General features: G+C 40.3%; 1 long non-coding RNA gene across 3 annotated transcripts; it reads right to left on the bottom strand.

Moving 5' to 3' along the window:
• Window positions 1–410: 410 nt before the first annotated feature.
• Window positions 411–21430, bottom strand: LOC118213974. 3 transcript variants are annotated; one of them, XR_004762560.1, is made up of 4 exons: window positions 21078–21430; window positions 20870–20958; window positions 20498–20596; window positions 411–489 (listed from the first exon to the last, which is right to left on the bottom strand). It is a non-coding gene; the product is annotated as an uncharacterized LOC118213974 (long non-coding RNA). The 3 variants fall into 3 exon arrangements; XR_004762559.1 differs by lacking the exon at window positions 411–489 and adding an exon at window positions 19221–20395 and having other exon boundaries at window positions 21078–21174; XR_004762558.1 differs by lacking the exon at window positions 411–489 and having other exon boundaries at window positions 19221–20596; window positions 21078–21174.
• Between the last annotated feature and the right edge of the window lie 38 nt (window positions 21431–21468).

The following is a 21468-nucleotide window of genomic DNA, read 5'->3' on the forward strand; positions in this document are numbered from 1 at the left end:
ACACACGCAAAAACACACTCACACTCACACATACACACACACACGTACAAACACACCTACACACACACACACACTCACACAAAAACACACACACACACAATACACAAGGTTTAGAGAGGCTCAAATTGTTTGACATCAAACTACACAACACACACACAAGGCCTCGTATATTATTTCATGTGCTTCATGTTTTCCATTGTCTGAAATTGAGATGCACAGTGTGCTGCTTTTTCCCCCCTCATCTTTCCATCTAGTGTTAACAATTTATGGTTTTTCTGTGTTGTTTTACAATATTTATTCCAAATCTGATCTGTTGAGTTTAATTTGCAGAACAGCAGAGAAGGATTTCGTTTGAGAGTTTTGAACAGCGCGGAAGCGATCAACACCGCCTCTGTTTCGGCTCGTCTCCCCCCACACATCGATCTGAAGCGGCTTTATTTCAGCGTGCACCGACACATCCTGCTACAAGCGGCTTTACTGCACTGTAGTCTGGAAACAAAAGGAAGAACAAATTGATCTTTTTGGGAGGAAAAAAAATAAAGAAATCAATGAATGGTCATTTCCTGTTTCACGGGTGATTGGCCAGCTACCTCGTCCAATCCCTGAACTCGGCTCTTCTTTTAATTTTTAGAATTGAAAAAAACGACTTTAGAGCTCATAGCAAACTGCATTCACTGCAACCGAAGGTAAAGGGCACACATCACCATTCTGTGTGTTTAATCAAACTCAAGGACACTGGAGTAAGTCCCCTCACAGTCTCGTTCCCCATACAAACGTGTTCACAGCCTCATGCATGCATGGCTGCAAATACAATGCATACGATTCAGAAGTAATGCAGTATATCCAATTATTCACAGGGCACCAGTTGTTCTGTGAAGCAATACAAATAAATAAAAATAAACTCCAAATGCAGTACGATTTTTTGTATTTGTTTTTGCATTGTATTTATCCAGTACAGCTAAATTTGAATTTCTAAAACAGTCTGCAAACACATGTTGAAGGACAAAACATAACACCTAAAGATTTTTCAATAATACAGCCAATGACAAAAATGGCTCAAATTAGATTTCGTTGCATCGTATTTCCGAGTGTCCAACCACGGCCAAACATCCAGTGCTCTGCCGTAATATTTAAGAGATGGTTTTTGTTGCCATCACAATGGCTGTTCAGATTCGATTGTTCTTTCGTGAGTTGGATTTGAGCCCCAAGGTCCTGCACTGGACACAGGCTGTTCCTTTCAGCCCTGTTTTCCTGTTCCCGCTTTTTTTCCGGCCCGCCAAATGAAACAAGTCAGCCTAATGTTACAATAACAGAAGAAGTGATTTCATTTCGCTTATCAGAAACAAAGCGAGCACTTAAACAGCTGCTGTGGCTTCAATCCAGTAAACTTCCTGGAGATGTACTTCCTCAAGCACGGAAAACGTGAAACATCGTGCTGTGGTTAGCCGAGATTCCAGCGAGATCCCCCAGCGGACAGTTTACCTGTGGCCTCGTACCTCTCGCTCAACTGCTGTTCATGTGGACCTTCTCCCACACTTCACACTGGACAAAAAAAACTTTTCTTTCACAAAACCATTAAGAAAATGAGACTGATGAGCAATAACTCTTTAGAAAGTGTGAATCCTCACACACATACTTGTTAAATCTTAATTACATGGTAAATAACCGGCAAGTAATGTTTCAGAGAACATGAGCAGGTGTATGTTACCTCTGCCTTGATCGAAGAACAATTAAAACCTCAGCACGCTGAAGATAGTGCCAACCCCTGCAGCCATGCTCTGATGTCACGGGGATTTTAAACACTGCACACAGACAAAACACAGGGCTGTGATTAACCTCAGGCACCAGTTCTCTACTGCATTAGAATCCCTTAAGGCCTCTCAACAGAGTGGGATTTTCTGCCAAATTCGGCTTTCTGAAATGAAAGATTATTGAGAAAAGCAAATACATTTTTTGTCTCTTTTTTTTGTTTTCACTTCATGTCTGACTTCAGTACTCTTATCTACCTCAAAATGTTTCCAGAACCTAAAACGTCTTATGTTTAGAACATTGAAATAAACCAAAACACTTTTATGCATCTATTCGTGCACAAATACACAAACTTCTACAACCACTAGCGATCAATAAATAATAAATAAATAACCAAAGCATGAAAACAGAGCATTTCAAAAAAAATTCCCAGGGAGTTTTGTAAGAACCAGAGACGTGCGGAAAACCACCCGCATTCCCGGGTTTCATGTGTCACGGAGTCTTGCACTAAAAGCCCAAATCTGGGTCGCCTGGCGAGATAAGGGAAGAACTTGTGGACACAGCCGAACAAGTTGAGTGACAGACATCGTAAGCCACGCCATTGGCTGACTGGCGCTAACCTGTCCTACACACACACACGTGACCCCCTCTCTCGCGAGGCGGGAGCAACACAACCCTCAGAGTCGAGCCGCTCCTCCCGTCCGAATTTCTCCGGAAGGTTCCGCTGAGAGGGCGCGATTCGGCCACACGGTTTCGGGCCAGTCCCTCAGCGGCCCCTGCTCTCCGTTTACAGTCCCGCTCTGTCGCATGAGGGACGGCTGCAGACTCAGACATCTTCTCCCAGAACCGCATCAGCAGACGCCCTCCGGCAAAAAGGAAAATAAACATCTCCGACACACCGGTGGTCTTATTCTTCAGCAGATGACCGAGCTGCTAAAAGCCGAATCCATCTACATTCTGAGAATTATACTCAAGCTCGAATGCACAACAGAGAACATTAAATAAAATGACTAAAACGCACACTGCAATTCACACACTTTGTGCTGAATTGCACCACTGGGTCCCCTGGCTTCCTCGTTCTAAATTCCTTCTGTCTTCCAACACAACGCATTATTAAGATAAATACTTAACTCGCTATTTAGTTTGTATTTCAAAGTGGTTTAACCAATATTTCTGTATCCCCTGGGTTATCTTATCTTTTCCTTTATTCAATTATGCCTGTGTGAATACTAACAGCGTAGGGTTTTTTTTTAACCCACTCTGGGTTCTTGGGAGTGGGTTTTTTTATTATTATTTTCTTTTATAACTGCAGTGATAATCGCTCCTTAGCAATGCAATTTTCAACTTCTGTTACAGCATGTAAACTAGACTTAAGGAAGCCTGGGCATTATTCTATGAAAATGACATACTAAAATGCTTTTATTCCATGACAAGTTCCAATAAACAATTAAACTGTGAATTATTTTACATATTTGTTCACTGGAAACTGTCATGGAACAAAGGTATTTTATTATGTATATTTTTTATAGATGACTACCTCGGTTTTCTATGTTCTAGTTTTAAAAAAAAATTTATTTAACCTTTATTTAACCAGGAAAACCCCGTTGAGATTTAAATATCTTTTGCAAGGGGGGCCTGCATTACCAATTCACCAGTTCACCAACTCATTATAGCCCCAATGCCCAAAGAATACCTTCTACCTTTCTGTTTGTATTTTCAAAATGTACTCAGTACAATGTTCAGTGTTAATTCTGATTTTACAGAGTACACAGGGTCCCTACCAAACTCATCTATGTAGGCTACTCTGTAAGAGTTGAATTAACACTGGACATTTTACTGTGTATCCAGGCAGGACTCCTCTCTATTTTTGGCTGGACCGCAACAGCGGGGCCAGCCCCACAAACACGAATGTCTGTGAGTGACTGACTGACTGACTGACTGACTGAGTGGTGAAGTTACACCATTGGTTGGCCGGATCACGTGTGTTAGGTCCGGCCATATACTAGGTTTTAACCTGGTCTTGTTAATATTTTGTTACAAATACATTAACATGACAAACAACACAAAATTGTTTCAGGCAAATATGAAGGGATTTAATTTTAAGCAGAGTCAGAGAGTGCGGCCTCCATCTTGTGGTGATCGAGTGAGGCCTGCGAGGAGGGCGGCGGTGCGCGGCTCTAACGCCGCTCCCAGACCGACGCCTCCGGCCTCGGGGCGCCGGCACACCCCGTTCCCCCCCGGTTTTTCGGGAATCAAGCGGGACGACTCATCCGCGCGGATCTGCGGGCTGGTTTTGACGGATCGTCCCTAAAAGCTCGGCGGTAATCGCGTGGCCGTCTTCTTCAGGTTATTCACAGATCAGCGAGCCCTCCGGCTAATTCCCGTCCTGACGCCCCTCACTCTCTCTCTCTCCCTCTCTCTCTCTCTCCACGCGTGGTATTCATCATATCTTGACAAGAAACGTCCTTCAGTCGACAAATAACCTTCGCCGGCGGGAAGGCAAGCCGCCGGTTTCGGCGGTTATTTTGGATACACTTGGCGGACGGCGGAAGTGCAGAAAAACAGCGGGAGATGTATGGCGTCCTTGTTGGTTAAGAGACCGGACCCCCATCCTCTCTCTCTCTCTCTCTCTCCCTCCCTCTCAGAATAATCACTCTGGTCCCCAGTCAGGCCTTCGACAACTCAATCAGCCCCCTCTCCACCTGTAAAGTGGCTGGCTTGATTTAATTGCCATTTTTATTGGATCAGAGCCGTATAAATCAAACCAATGGGGATGGCTCTCCGGACGCCGACACTCGCCATTTGCCGGTAGCCTTGGAAACATTGTTCCGGGAGCTGCGTGTCTGTCAAAAGGAGGTAAATTGGGGTATTGAAATTTTTCTCCCTTACCAGAGGAGCATAGAGTTAAATCATCCTGAAAATTGATGTCACTAAACCAAACTGGCTCACCTATCTCTCAGTGCTCTCCTGCTATATCCAATGTCTCAATGTCAGCACTTTTTACCACGCGAAAAAAAAAAAGAAAAAAAAGAAAATGGTATCTATCCACAAAAGCTTTATGTGGACTTGATTCTCTCTTAAGCTGCTCAGTCCATCTTTCAGCCTGTATTATCTTAAGACAGGTATTGATTATGCAATTCCTTGCAGATTGTATAATCTAATGCATAATGATTTTCTGAATTCATTAAAAAAACACTGGTTCCCTTTATGTGCTGCAGACGCTGGTTTAATTCAAAGAAAGATCTTTTCTTTGTAACCCGCACTTTGTTCTCTTATGTTTAACAGCGTGACTGAATGAGAAGTCAAACGTAAGACACTTTTTAAGGATGAAGAATACTGACCCAATTGCTTTAAAAGGCCCAGTATGGTTAAGTGCTGCATCAATGCTAGCCAATGGAGGACAGCTCAGGCACACAATTTCACTTCCAGAACAGAGCAGTTAGGTTCAAATCTGCCTCGTAAACATAGAGGCAAAGTGTTAACACAATCAAAGGCCTATTATTTTTTTATTTTATAATAACATTAACTTTAGCTGTTTTTGGACAGCACTTACATTACCCCAGGCTAAAAAAACAATACATCTTCCACAAACTGTGACATCATTAGACCATAATATCAACCAAAAAAAACAAAATCTGTGTTTCTGTTCATATGAATACGCTGTATTCAAACCAATTTGCACAAACCACCAATTTTATGACAGCTTTTACACTGACAAAAAAGTCAAAATCACACAAATGTGTGCAAACTACCACAATCACTTCCATTTGTTCACAGAATTTTCAGTTTTAAAACAGACAGCTGATATCACACAGGCTAAGCTGATCTCACAGGCTGATATCACAGTCTGGTATCATACAGGCTGATATCACACAGGCCTAAGGCAAGGAAACTCAAAGTGAGGGTTATGCGATTACAAATTCATTCTGTAAGAGGTGTGCCTTTTGGTGGGACTTGATCTCTCTCAGATGGCTTGTACACTAACCTGTACACTAAGAGTGAGGAATTTTATTGTTATGATAACACCACAAAGTTCCTTATTTGACCACACCCGTGCACACCAGTCATGTTGAAATGAACTTTCAAACACGTTTTAATTTTGTCAGACATGTACCATGAACCTACATTGGTTTATATGCCCAAACTACTTTCACCCATATATTTAACCTATATATTAACATTAAAATTAATGTATTTAACCTACTTATTAACACATTCAAATCCATATATTTAACCTGCATATTAACATATTCAAATAGATATGTTTCTCTCCTCCCTCCTGCAATAAAGCCACACAGCTTGAGCAGGTCAGAAGAGAAGTTAATGCTGACCTTGATGAACGAACTGTTGAAGTGCAGAAATGCCCTCTGATATGCAAATGAGGTACAGAAGAACACAAGAAACGCCATTGGGTGGCAGGTCTTAAAGGGACGGCGCGCATTTCTGACCAATGAGGACACTGACCACTCCTCTGAATGGTCGCCAACGTCTTCCCACCTCCATTTTTAGTTCTCTTAAAATTTGCAACAACAAAAAAATGTATGAAACAAATATCACAATTCATTTATTCATCATCCAAAGGTCAAACTGCCACCGTGGTTGCATTTCATGGTCAGTTTTGTTGACATGTGCTCAATTCTCAGAAAACTGTTCACAGTCGTGTTCTTTTAATTCATGCCATTTTTGGCAGGTGCATCAATGTTGTCTAGAGGTAAAGTATGAGGTAATTTCAGTAGGCCATTCTGACAGGTGTAGTATTGTCTCTCTGATTCCACCCTATACTGCAGCGGAGTTTGTGGTTTCTGTGCCAATAGTGGCACCAAGTATAAGTTCAATGATAATAATGTGTGTAGATGTGAAATCTCCCATTCATGAATGTGAAATAACATTTCTGTCATAATACTGTTGGATGCATTATAGAGGCTACCTCCTATACTCTAGTGGCCATTTATTTATTCAATCAATTTTTATGTATGAACAGTCAGATAGTCACGTTGACTAATATTGTCAAAAGTCCCTTCATCTGTTACCCCAATGATGGCTTTTTACGCTGCAACCCGTATGACAGACTGCATGGTGAAATTAAAATCATCATTACATCAACTACAATCATTGCATCACATTTGTTACATCACGATCCTGACATCACAATCAGTATAAAAGTGGAGAACACCATTGTTAGTCTCAAGAAATACAAGAGTGTGATTTAAGCATGAAGGCACAGAAGGCCTGCTTATAACCAATAAGCCAACGTAGCCGAATAAATCAATTTTCCAGTTTGGTCAGATTAACAAATATCGGCCCCTGATGTTTAATTTGCTTTTCAAAAATGCCTACCCTGAATTTTTGGATTAATTTTCCCTTTCAGATTGTATTAATTTTTTTTTTTTTTTTTTAATTTAATTACATTTTATTTCATTTGTAATACTTAGCATACGTGTCCTTCTCTATTGTTCTTTAGATACGTCTCCCTTTCCCATAATGCACCTGTCTGGAGATCAATAAAGCAGTGGCCTACTCCTCCGACTAGAAAAAAAACCCAAACGTTCATATCTGTAGTTAATGGCTTTGCCTTTAATAATTCTGTCACTCGCGCCTTATCCGCCACTAAGCCACAGCAAAATGGAACAATCTCCACACAGCGCCGCACCAACAGGGGTTACGCATGTAAACCGCATAAAACAAGGGACGAAGCGCCGGAACACGGAGGCGGTACCGGAGATTCATAGGCTAGGCAGCGAACGCGTGTGCCGGTCGCCAGTGCGTCGCCACGGCTGCTGAAATGCAGATGCCGGTTGTTGTTATTCAAATCTGCTGAACTGCGCAGTTTGGCCGCGTTCCGTAGTGCTGTGCTAAGCTGATCGCGTCGCCGCTGGCAGGACGGCTGCACACTTGACACAAGAAGACGCTGACGGTCGGAATCGATACCTGGACATGGCAGTGGCCATTGTATGAATTTGCATGGCTAATATCGTATGCCAGTTATCTAATTGCCTACGCCGCTGGAATATATTGCGAATTACACATGATGGCACATTCACGTTTTATGTTAAATACAAATCCCAATAGCATCCACTAAATATTTTTAGTTTTTAGGTTTCAGCATATTGCTTTCATCATTTAAATACTAATGTATACATTCAGTTCCCACACATTGCACTCATTGTAAATACTTAAAAACAAACACATATGCACACACAATATCTGGGCCAATCAAAAACATTCAAGAAAACTGAATGAACAATATTATTATATCATAGCCCACATATATGGGTGGCAATAATTTGGAACAGTTGAGCCTTAAACTACTTTTTAGTCAGAATTATAATATATCCATTGGTGTCATATCATTTGTAATGAACATCGTCATGATGTGTGTGCAATGTGCAGAAATGCTGTTCATTTTTGGACAGACAAAGGTCCATATATCACACAAACACACCCACACACACATGTCTGCGTCTGTCCGTTTCATATATGGACCTATGCATATTAAAAAACAGGCATTAATTATGTACACACATCATGACTGCTATTACACCAAAGGATATATACTAATTTTGACTAAACAGTAGTTTTAGGCTTCTTAACGCACACATAGTAGATCACAGCAATGTTCATCAATAGCTAACTAACCAAAATAACCATGTTATAGATATTGTTATAGGGGAGGGTTAAAGAAAAAAAACAGACAAAGAAATTCTGTTTGCATTATTGCCATAGAATATGATATTTAGCATGATGCTTCGCTGTAGTATAGCTATGATACATAACATCATATCCAGTGTACTCGGATCGCATTCGGCAAATACAGCCCTCACACAGGCAATGTTCAGGAGTCTTCTAAATTTTCTTAATTATTCAAATAATGACTTCCTTTAGACTACACTGCGTACGTGACATCATCCCGTCAGGGCGCTAATATGACATCACAAGCGCTAGCACCCCGCGCCACTGCTCCCTGAAAGTGTGGCATCGGTCCAGCCCGCAGGCTCCAGCCGCCGCCCAGCGCCCCCGTTTACTCTGATTTATCACCACTGGGGTTTCGTACCGCTGCATTAAAAGCCCGTACATTACACCCTAACCTGGAGCACCACATCAGAGAATCGTTTAAAATAACTGATTAATCCGGTCTGAAAACTCTGCAGCATGCAGGAACACGTCAGTGAAGTCGAGCAATGGTCACAACACACAACAAATAAAGTATCCCCCCCTCCCTTACTTTGTTATGAATTAATGTTTTCCATTTTAATATCACACAAATTAACCAAATGTCATATACACTAGAATGCCAGCTCAGGTATCTGATTACAGATGTGCCAATATTTAAATCTTGGTATAACATTGGATGCCTTTTTTTTTTTTTTTTTTTTACTCTTCTAAACTAAAAGCTGATACACTGCATCAGTTTCAATAAACCTGGTACTTCAATCAGCACATCGGACTAAAGAGGGTCAATCACTGTTTAGCCCATCAGGTGGTACCTGAACAGACAAAAAAACAGATTGCATTGTAATGTTTTTTGTCATTTTCCACCAAATGGAAGCAGATTCTTATTGGCTATCATCAAGTAGATGAGCCAAAGAAGGGTGGGGGTGTGGGTGTGTGTGCGCGTGGGGGGGGGGGGTTCTTACTCCCCTACCAAACTGAAGACCACTAAAAGGGGTATGGTATGGATTCAAGCCTCTAAATGAATTTACTGAAAGCTTTTGTCCCATGTGGTGAAATAACAACATTCAATATGATTAGTTTGATGTTTTGATTTTTTATTTATATACCTTGGAAACATATTTGTCCATGTTTATTTCAGGACCTGTTTCCATTCGGATAAATATCTCTGAACCTGTAAAAGAAATAATGGGACGAAAGCTATGGTATACAGAATAAAGCACAAATAAAGCACAAATAAAGCTATTGAGATGTCCCTGAAAGGAAAGAGTCAAACTGCAGCCGCTGACAACCCTCCAAAGACCGAGCATTACCATCTCGGATACGTCCAAACTGGTAAACTGGTAAACAAGCTCGCGGTTAGGAGCAAGGATGATTTGAATCAACAAGGGTGAAAAGATATGGATGCTCGGTGCATTAGTGTTAATAGGAATAGATTATAGAGGGATATTTGCGATGTGACCTTCAGTGCGCTAATTGAAATAGTATTCAGAGTCAGCAGTGGAGTAATCAAGTTAAACACAGAATCATAAATCATCGTGAATAGTGCTGTCACCACCAGCCCATTAGCACCCTGTTTGCCCGGGCAGCCTCATGAAAATATCTGCCACGCCGATCTGTAGGTTAATAGGAACAGAAGTGGCATTTAAAGTCTATTTGGATCAAACGTACTGTGAGGTTGAGAGTGCTACTTTGTTAATTTGCAGGTAATGTGAATTGATGCAGTTACGGGAAGACATTCCATCGCTGACACCGCCACAAAACTTTCTGAGTTTAGCAGAAGGTGCCACTGCTACTTCCCAGGGCAGGGGACTTTTTTGCAGCAAACAGACAACTTAAAATGTAGTTCCTTTGTGCCTTTAAAAAAATAAAAAACAGAAAGCAAGGCGTCATGGAGACGCTTTGTATTGAAAAGGGAGGTTAAATATACCGTGGTGTAAATTAAGCTTGCGTAAAGACCTGAAAATATTACCACATCAGAAATTGAGGTAAGCGGTGGTTGAAAATGAGGTAAGTTTATGGTTCCAATGTGCCTGACCACCCTTTTGGATATTAGATATGGCTGTTCTGGAAATGTATATTTAATAATGTCATATTAAACCATGAGCATCCAAATTTGTGTTGGAACAGCTTCTCAGATTTAATGGAAACGCACCCAGTGGGAGATCTTTGGATTCACATCAAACACTGTTCACTCAGACGACAAATAAAACACACGTGGTACTTCACAATTAACAAACGTAATCACAGCGCTGTGTCATTTTTTGGCCTTCGACTGTAATTGGTCAAAGTTTAAGGGGATGAGGAGTGTGTGCTGCTGTTCCTCAAATTACTGGAAAGACCAACTTCAAACTAACTTGGGAAATTAAATATTTGCCGTCTCAATCAATATATTTACACATTTGTATCAGTCGTTCTTGCCGTTTACCACAATTAAATATCAGTAATCCAAAGTAGCTCTCACGTATGGTCACGAGCTATGGGTAGTGACTGAAAGAGTGAGATCGCGAATACAAGCAGCCGAAATGGGGTTGCCCCGTGGGGTGGCAGGGCTTACTCTCCTTGATAGGGTGAGGAGCTCAGCCATCCTGGACAGGCCTCACAGTAGAGCCGCTGCTCCTCCACATTGAGAGGAGCCAGCTGAGGTGGCTCAGGCATCTGATAAGGATGCCCCCCTGGGCACCTCCCTCTGGAGGTGCACCAGGCACATCCGACGGGCAGGCCAGAGGCAGACCCAGGACATAGCTGAGCTGGAGGAAGTAGCTCAGGAGACGGACGTCTGGGCTGCTCTGCTTGCCCTATTGCCACCGCGACCCTGACTTGGACTAAGCGGTTAGAAAACGGATGGATGGATGGATTATCAAAAGGATCCAGACAAAGTACTATGGACAGGTCTACTGAGGCGCTCTCTAAGCTCCCTCTGCTGGTGCAGTTCTTTGACAGAGGACACTGCCCCGTCACTCACTGTCCTGTCACTCAAAGGACTGGATTAAACTAATAGTGAAGAGAACATGCCAGACTAAATCTAACCACTACGGCTCTCTGAAGGCTACTTGAACTACTGTAAGCATCTCAAGCAAGAACAACATTTTCTCTTGAAAATTACTTTTTTTTTTACTTTTCTCCTTCCTTGTGATGATTGCTGAGGACAAATGAAACATAATTTATTTTGTTTATTCAATGTTAAGGAAAAGTCTCCATTGTGGTGAGATTTAATCTGGTCTTAAATGTTTTTTTATAAGCTCAGCAGCAAGTATTAAGTACATTTTCGTTTCAAAACGCTTTCTACCGTTAAAACATTCTCCACCTCAATTTAGTCCTTTGTCAATTACCAACAACATCTGCTGCTTTCAAATAAACAATTAGGAACACAAGGTTAAAGCAGGGTTTTAGGTCCTCATAACACTAGTGTGCTGCAACATATTCTGTTATGATGTTTCAAAACATATTAACTGCTTTGTTAGGAAAAGGAGGATTTAATATATGAAAACAAAATCAATTAGTAATATCCACAGGAATACAGCCGGTTCATTACTACAACCACAATTTATACACCGTTTAAGTTCCATGATCAACTTATTAGTATTTACATATTACCAGAGCAACAATGAGCTGAAAAATTAATTATTACATCCATGGAAATACAAAGTTCCAATTTAACAAATATTTCATTATCATAAACTGAACGCAAGGGGATTAATGCAAATTTTGTGTGTAGGTAGAGGCAATCATAGACTACATACATTATTTGTAATATAATTGGATTTTTAATTCAATCAATTAATGCACTAAATGAAAGAACAGCTGTATGATAATTGGATGTCTAGGTAGGAATGCACAATCGCAATAATAGAATTCACATGATCAGGTCTGTAAAACAACAGAATTCTGATGTGTTTCATTAGGAGACGCTCATGTTTAACAGGTGAACATTCTCAGCAGAGCACAAGATTAAAATAAGGTGTATTCGCAAATGAAAGCAAATACTCCAATAACTGTGATGATACAAAGAATGATAATTTTTGCGTTTAATTGTGAGAATGCAACGTAAGGCACGCAGTGCATTTTGTTCAAGTTAAATGTGGTCTAACGTAAACCAGGCCAGGATTCAATCAACGTTCGTTCTTAAATTAACTCTCAATGAAATGTAATTGGTGAGGACATTTGCATTAAAAAAAGTTTACATTTACCTTGTAAATGTTGCAGATTTCTGTGGTCATTTATCTGTGATGACACTGCAACTCCAAACACACTACTCATAAACAAATCTCATCATTGGCCCAATTTTCTGTTTTGCGGTGCCCGTGCTGATATTCTGTGCCATAGATGAGACTGGGTAGGGAAAATCCTGGAAAACTGCACACTGATCAGGTTCCACAGGTGTCCCATTACTACCAAAATGCTCCCAGACCAGGTCCGACACCAGGATGAAGCCATACCTGTAAGTAAGAGGCAGGACCATGGCTATACACATAGTGGTTAAACTACTTTACTTTTGGAGGCTGCCAGCTCAAATCTCAGGCTGTGTACTCCCTTGAGCAAGGCACATAAAACCGCATCAGTACTGCAAATGTCCAGCTGCATTAATGTACGTAAGTATGTAAAGTTGTCAATGTGGCATCTAGCGAATAGAGAAACAGAGTAATAACATCAGCTGTAGTTCAGCCTACTTTTGTGTAGTATCATGGATCGTTTGAGAATGATGGCTTGCTGTGTTTTGCGGGCCTTGTAATCTCATTACAGAATTCTGGATATTCCTCCAGTCTCACACGTTAAACACATTCCTAGTGTACCTACACTACGCCACACTATAATACATCTCTGATTTCAGTCCACCTGACCAAATAACCTCGTTCACTGCTACACAGCAGTGCTTTAATAACATCTATTTATTACACCTAAATATGTGCAAAACAGACATTTTACTATGACACTCATAAAACAATTAAAAAGACATTTTATGATGTACCATGCACTGTTGGGTTTGCAAGACCATTACCTTCCAGTATTCTACTGCCTGTGTAAATTAATGGTACACTGTGACATTTATGGTAATCAAGCCCTACAGAATCCAAGTGTCTCATCTTACGGAAGAAGAGGACAGCTCTGGATTAAGAGCACAGCTCAGAGTAACAGCAATCGCCTTAACGACTAGAAACAGCAAGACGGGCAAGTCAGAATTATACCACTACACCCAGCTGCCGTGCGGTCAGAACAGACAGGATCTGGAAACACTGCTGTCTGTCAGGGCAGCACGGAGAAACTGCCCCATTTGTTCAATTGTAATGATCTCGCTTCGTTTGGAAAGCTAGCTAATATGCTCCCGCATCATATAACTTTACTGCCTCTGTCCACATGACACAAAACATTGATGATAAACCCAAATAAAATCTCCGTGCGCGATCGCTGTCCCGCGGGGGATATAAATCACCCGCTGAGGCAGCATTAAAGGAAGCTACAAAATGGTCGCCTTTAACAGGATCCACCTGGATGGAGTCGGTGGATTTGAGGTACATACCTTTCACTATCACCTAGGGAAGCACCACAAGCTGGAACGGAAACCATCGTCACCACGAACGACACCCCCCCCCCCCCCCCCGCACCACTGCTACCCTGCCATGTCCCCACAGTCCAAATAAACCTTTAACTCAATACCTGAAATCAAGCCAACTGCACCAAACCAGAAGAGACACTTAACCTTACGAGCCCAAAATAATCATAATTCTTTGAGTGCACATTATTTATACAAAACATAATTTGAGCCACAAGGCATTTGGTTGCCTGTCAAATATTGCTGTCTATTGACAGGCACTTCTTTCAGTCAGGTAGTTGGGCCTAGGAATACCTGTTTTCCCATATAATTATAATCTTGCCAAGTCTGCTCATGACCCCACAGGGCAGTTATATTAGGCCAAAGACCTGTGGGTGATAATGGTGTGTAACGCTCTAATATTCTATTGCAACAATCTGCGAGTTTCCTGGCACTGAATTATGGGGGGGAAAAAGAGAAGCACCCTCTCCTTAGTAAATTCTCTGCAGCCTGGCCATAGAAGAGGCTTAATTTCAGAATGTTCTAATTTTATATTTTTAATTTTAAAAAAGGCATTTATTTTCTGAAGAACCTGAGGACACACACACGTGTTTTAGTGTTGAACATTGCTGGCACGCTGTCTCGTATTGATAATGGGCGGTTTGTCGCCGTTGACAACATCTTTATTTACCTCAGTAGGTGTTCTCTCGGTAAACAGCTCCTTAATTGCAGCAGAAGTGACGGAGCTGGATGCTAAACAGTTGGTCGGCGTCAATGAGATGTCTTTCACACTACAATACCCCAAAAAACTTCCCCATCTGAGCCCTGATAAGGATGCTCCTGAACTGCACACAGGGCATTAATCAAACACCAGGTCTAATTAAAAGAGCTTTAAACAAAGACTTTTTTTCTAAATGTTGCTCAGGTATTGCAATAATTTTTGATCACCCAAGCCTAGAAGACAAATAATTAGAACTGCGATGGCAGGCTGATGACTGATGTCAGCATCTTCAGATGACCTTCCCTCCACTAATTAATTTTCATCCCAAGAAAAAAAAAAAAAGACCCTGTTGTTGCAGATTATTAATTGAGTTCACAAGAAGATGCGCCTGATTAATTTTTGTTGATAATACTTGTCATTCTCGGCAGCGTTTGCAATCATTTTATGGGTTTTTTGTTTCGGTCTTCTTCAAAGTTGATCTAAGTCATCTGTGATGTGATTAATTTGTGCTCAACCAATGCCCACTCAGAAGGAAAGCAGGTTCGATCTCACACGTTTTGTCAAGTTCTCTCCTCTTTTGTCCTCATAAGCATAATAATTTTTCGATATTAATCTTCCTCAGCAGGGGACTTAAATCTGTGGCCGCAGGATCCCAACACCAAGTACTTCCGGGTTAGAGTGTAAATACCTCAGACAGCATAACCTGGGCTTTCTTCATTAAAAGCTCTCACAGGCACATCAAAACAATGAAACTGGCCAATGGACAAAAAGGACAAAAACAAAACATGGTTACATTTCTGTGTACATTCAAAAATTAAATCAGTCCAGGTTTAAACACACATAACATTCTGCCACCACATGATCCCTGTAAAATGATACAAGCACTGGCATTTGTGATATCTGAAAAAGGGAAAAAAACTAAGATTTCTAAACAAGCTGTCAAGAATTCTTTTTCAAGAAAAAAAAGTGCTTGCACAGCTTCCAAAGCCTGGCACGGAGAGATATGATAAAAACATTTTTTTTTACATGTTGTATGGAAATCCATTAAGTATTAATAATACCAGCTACAGACTTGTTAATGAAAAAGTGTAATTTCTCTGAAGAGGCTCACAGTCATCTGTGAAACACAAGATGTCACTGAGCTGGTATTAATGCAGCCCTTAATGAATACATTGGCAATTCCCCAGCATTGTCCTTGACAGTATAAAATTATGTGAATAGTGCAGCTTGTCATTGTTGTGAAACAATATTAATTGAACCATAATTATGTCGGGCAAATTGTTGATTTTTTCATATATCACATGCTGATTACACTCAGCGTAATAAAGTGGCGGGACGAGGCTAACAAATAGGACCCATCATTCCATATTTCACAAAGAAAAAAAATTCCATTAGCTAATGTCCTTAAAGCAATACTGAACAGACTATTCAACAGAATAGTTTTTATTAAATGAATACCCATGTGATTTTTTACTGTATTTCAAATATAAAGGCCTGTCGGACTACTTCTATTTTACATAATAATATACAAAAAGGTATGAATGGGAGGTAAAGTATATTATTTTGTCCCACACAAGTTTCTGTTTCAACACAAACTCAGACTGATTTATGTGCACTGCAAGCCTGGAACATTCAGGGGTCTACACTGCAGTACAACATTATTACCAAGACGATACTACACAAACTTCACTTCCACATTCTTGGGATGTGAAGGACATAAACTTATGAATTTGGTCCACTGCTCATATAAATGGTAACCATAACACAGTGTGTAAGACACTTGTTTTAACTAATGATTTTGATAGATGATGACCCGCCTTTGGAATGGTAATGTACATCTGATAACACAAGATTAACGACCTACGAAGGGAGAAAAACAGACCCACGGTTCGACAACCGGACTAAAATTAACCATTACAAAAGATAAAATTCAAACCTAATTACATTTTTTCGCAAATGGAAATTTCCGAACGCCAAATGTAACACACAGCCGATTTAAAGCGATGATATTTCTCCCCGCGGTGATGTCGAAGCGCATAACGACGCTCGTTTTGTGTATGAAATAAGGACGAGTGTAGTCACACGCAAGGGACTCGCCCGGAGCTGCAGAACATAGGCATGCAACTGGAGGGAGCGATACAAGGCAGTCTATAATATGGACATCTTAATTACAGGAGAACAGATACTTTAATGAGAGCGGCATCGAGCTCTACACCGAGATCTAATGAGTCTGAACAAGCAAAACTTATGGGCTTTCATGACCAGGCCTGCTTAATGACAGAGGTAGACAGTCACAGACAAAATATAATAATAATCACGGCCTGTACCAATCCTTATGCATGGTACTACCTCCTTAGGGTTGAATACCATACCAGATTTAAACAGGATATAACATCTTACACAACATTGTGTGTTGGATACAGGTGGTTGAATTTAATTAATGAAAAAATATTATTATAATAATTAAGTAAAGATTCCAGTGTGACTGAATCAGGTCCTTGTGAATTGTGTTTGTACTGATAAAAATGAACACTTGCTTGTGTGTGTGTTTTTCAAAACTAAGGGCAAAGAGAAAACCATATCAATATTAATTATGTTACACGATTATTTATTCCTCAGAATATGCCATATTACACAAGATATCTGTATTTAGTATTGGCCACTGTGCCCCACAGTGCTGTGGGCCTAAAGGAGGGCTGGCTGTACCAGGTCCTCCTCACAGGTAGGGGGGCGCTTTTCACACCTGAGCTCGTAAACCAGAGGCAGTAATCTTCTTTACTATCAGTCAAACTGAGATTAAACATTTTCCAGTTTTTCTTTTAGACTCTTATTACCCAGTACTGATGACAATTTCAACTACCTGTTTTAAACCTCCATAAGTAAGATATTTAGATGTTATCAAAATGTATTATTGGAGCATTATAACTGAATAAGATGGCAGTCAACATAATATACACTAGCTAAGTATTAATTTGAAAGCAAAAAAATGATTTTAAATGCAGAGGAACATCTTGTGCTGTGAGAAATGAAAAACGGAAACATGGTACAATAAGAAGGTCTTTATTACGAGTCCACACCCGTTTCAAAATGTCCGCCATTCAAAGTCAACCGGACGGTTCAGATGGAGGAGGGATAAAAAGGTGGAAAATAGGCGCCTACACAGAAAATCCTTATAAATCTCAGGGAAGCTTTTAAAGCAGCTAGTCCAGCTCAGGATGCAGTAGTTTAGAGGATTGCAGCAGCAAGGCCGACATATTGGGCGACATAGCTCAGGAGGTAAGACCGATTGTCTGGCAGTCGGAGGGTTGCCGGTTCAAACCCCGCCCTGGGCATGTTGAAGTGTCCTTGAGCAAGATACCTAACCCCTAACTGCTCTGGCGAATGTGAGGCATCAATTGTAAAGCGCTTTGGATAAAAGCGCTATATAAATGCAGTCCATTTACCAAGGCCTAGAAGCCTCTCTGAGCAAGGGCATTATGGGTAAATGAGCGCACCGCAGTTTGCTTGTTTAAATTATTTCAGAGGAGTTCCTGCTGAAAGATGCATCATCACTTCTGCAGTATCACTGCAGTTGTTGCTTTTGTTTTGTTTTTTTGAATGGTTCAATAATTTCTGCTGACAGAATTTGCATGAATTAAAATTTTTTTTAAAAACCCGATTATGGCCATGTTTTGGTTTTAAATGTTTAAATATTTTTCATACATGCTGAGTTCAATGCCGTTCAATCCATGTCCGTGACTGAAATAGCATTGCCATAAAAACAGCAGCTGTATAGCAGCTATAACATGGAGATATGATCCACCAGTATTATACTACTGCATGTGTCTTAACCAGTGTACCCAGCTATATAAACTGTAATGACTAGTGACAGAACCAGTAGATTTTGATTTTCAGCCTAATACAGCAGTAATATTACTCCCAGGGACCTTGTAAACCAAACGATTCCCTGGTGCTTTGGGTTGAATTCTGGAATGCCGTGTGGCCATAGTAACCAATATAAGATAAGCATGCTGAACACCAGCAGCACACTGCAAAACAACTCTGTATCCAAAAGAAGGCCGAGATTTGATTTCTCACTATTGCTTTGTGGGGAACCTTAGTTCTTGGGGGGCAGGTCGATAAGGAGGTTGGGTTACAGAACATATAGTCAAAAATATATACAATAGGTTTAAATCCTGAAAGGTACTGCATTATGTCAGCAAATAACAAGCAGTAAGAATCGGCAATATGTAAAATATAAGCCGTGTAATTACACCAAGATTAAGGAATCAGCTTTGCAAATATAATTATCATCTTGATGATGGAACTACAAATGTTACTGGGAGAACAGTAGAGAGTTCCAGCGTGTGTGTACTGAAGCTTCTAAAAAAAAATAATAATAAAAAAGAGCAAGTAACTGAAGGTTAGGCTTGTTGTAAGATCTCATCTCATCTCCAGACATTGACAACAAAATGTGAAATGATTTATTCAGACATGTCTTTCAGAGAGAAGCCATTCATATTCCAGATCAAAGAACGAGAAACTGCACTGTCCAAGTCAAACATAACCCCGGGTTATAAACATATTTTGCTGACTTCACATACCTACCGTCATGAATCCGAAATGGGCAGCTGTTTGATGATATACAGAACCTTAAGGATCCTTGGGGTATTTTTAATTTATTCAATTTCAGCACTTTTCCCTCAAATTCCAGGACTGAAAACTTTTCAAAACAAAATTTCCACCCTGTCACCGTTTTATATTTATTATTTTTTTTAATGAAGGAGGGGGGAACAAAATTTTGACATCTGTGCAGAACTGTGATAACATGGTAAATGTTCACATACGTGTACATAGCATGTACTTCTACATATCATTAAATATGTTTTTAAAAATACCAGGACCATTTTGGACAGCATGCTGCAACATTCGAAATCTCCTAAACATGAGACATGCTGACAGTGGATTTGCAGTTGTATAACTAAAGAGGAAATGTTTAATCAGGTTACCAATTAATTCCTATGTTCCATCTTCACTGAAAGCCGACCAGCTATATATAAAAATCCAGCTCTAGCCATTATGTATGAACTGCTGACCTGAATTTGTGTAAGTTGATCTGCTCAAGAATGGTTAAAATGCTGTATGTTAAAATAGAGACCTAAGACTAGTTGTGACTTGTTACCCACATAAAATGCTTCAATTTTCACTTTTGGAGGGAGTCAAGCATTTCTGAGAGGGCAGTATGCAACCTGAACTTTGATTACACTCATAACATTTGACAACTATTCCTTGATCATAGGTTTTATACAACAGCCCAGTCAGATACAGAATGTGGAAAAAATAAAATAAGTGTAAACATAAAATTATCATGTGCTGTTAAAAAAAGAACAAATTGGAAAATAAGAAGTAGAATCCACATTTACACTTGGCAGATGCTGTTATCCACAATAATTTAGACAAGTGGCAAACATAGGTTTAGGCAATGAACAGTGCCAATACATTTAAAAAAACACTAATCGTCAATACATAATCATACAACATAAATATAGATTCCATAGCAGACATTGGTCTGCCAGTTATATGCCAGCCCCTTGTATTATTAAACCAGTCACTATTGGAGCATGTACGTGCATTTCTGTGCGCGAGCTTAATGAGTAAGCTGTTAAGTGTGTCTTGATGGGACCTAATCTTCCTTGGCATGTTGGTCTTTAGGAATGACAAAATCTCGCTGAATTGGCCATTATGCTCTGTAAAAATACTGCCTTTGCACTCATTTCCAAAAACGAAATTAAGTTCATAACAATGCAATGTAATTATTATTTTTGTTTGTTTTTCAATTAAATACCTACCCCATGAGTTGACGATCTCTCTTCAAGGGGTGTTTTCTGTACTGGCCAGGCCGGTCGTAGGAATGCGTCCTTATATCATGATCTTCTCTGCAAATGCATCTAGATGAGCATCGTAAAAACAATATGAACGTCTTTTGCCTCATTTACATTTTAAAGCGACTAATGAGTTTACTCCGCCACCTAGCAGGACAGATCTAAGTATTTCCCAACTGATTAGGCGCTTCAGTTGCACCTGTTGGACAAGCTAGCTTTCTACAAACTAGCGTACGAATAACTGAATAAACAATAAACGAGTTCCAATATTGCCTTCTGGCTTATGAATTATTCCTAGACAATGTATATTCAAAATAATAAAGGATATCTTTGACTAACCATGTCGATGAGCTTGTAGTTTACTGCCTCAGTCCATCTACCGCACACAGTGATTAGAAGCGACGGATTGGCCTCGCGCCTCCGTAACACTTTATAACAACAAAGAAGAAGATTGGTTGAAAATATAACTGCCGGGAAACTGAAGCTGCCCTCCAAAAGTGAAAGGCCATTTGAAACGAACAGATAGTAAGGGAAGTGTAGAGAGTACCAGCTATAGGTTGATTTTCAGGCCCAGAGAGCCGCAAAATTACTCAGAGGAAGTAGAGTAGCCAACACTGTCGTTAGACGACGTCTAGGTTTATTTGCATATTTCCGTGACGTCATCGCGTTAATTTGTATATACCCACGGCTCCCACTTTGAAGTGAAAAAACACGCACACAAAAACAATGGGTCAATTGAAAAAAAAACTTGCAGGTGCAACATACCAAGACAACATCTTGCTGTCCTGAAGAGGAAAAGGCAGCCATAAAAAACACAAAACCTGGGCTCTGAACCGCAGAACAGAGGCAACATGCAAAGCAAAAGATTATCACCTCCCCTGCTTCTCTCATTTCAGCAAACCTTCCTGTCTGGCTACAGCAGGTTGTTTCTGTTTATT

The sequence above is a fragment of the Anguilla anguilla genome, chromosome 15 (assembly GCF_013347855.1).
Source record: "Anguilla anguilla isolate fAngAng1 chromosome 15, fAngAng1.pri, whole genome shotgun sequence".
Classification (NCBI taxonomy): Eukaryota; Metazoa; Chordata; class Actinopteri; order Anguilliformes; family Anguillidae; genus Anguilla; species Anguilla anguilla.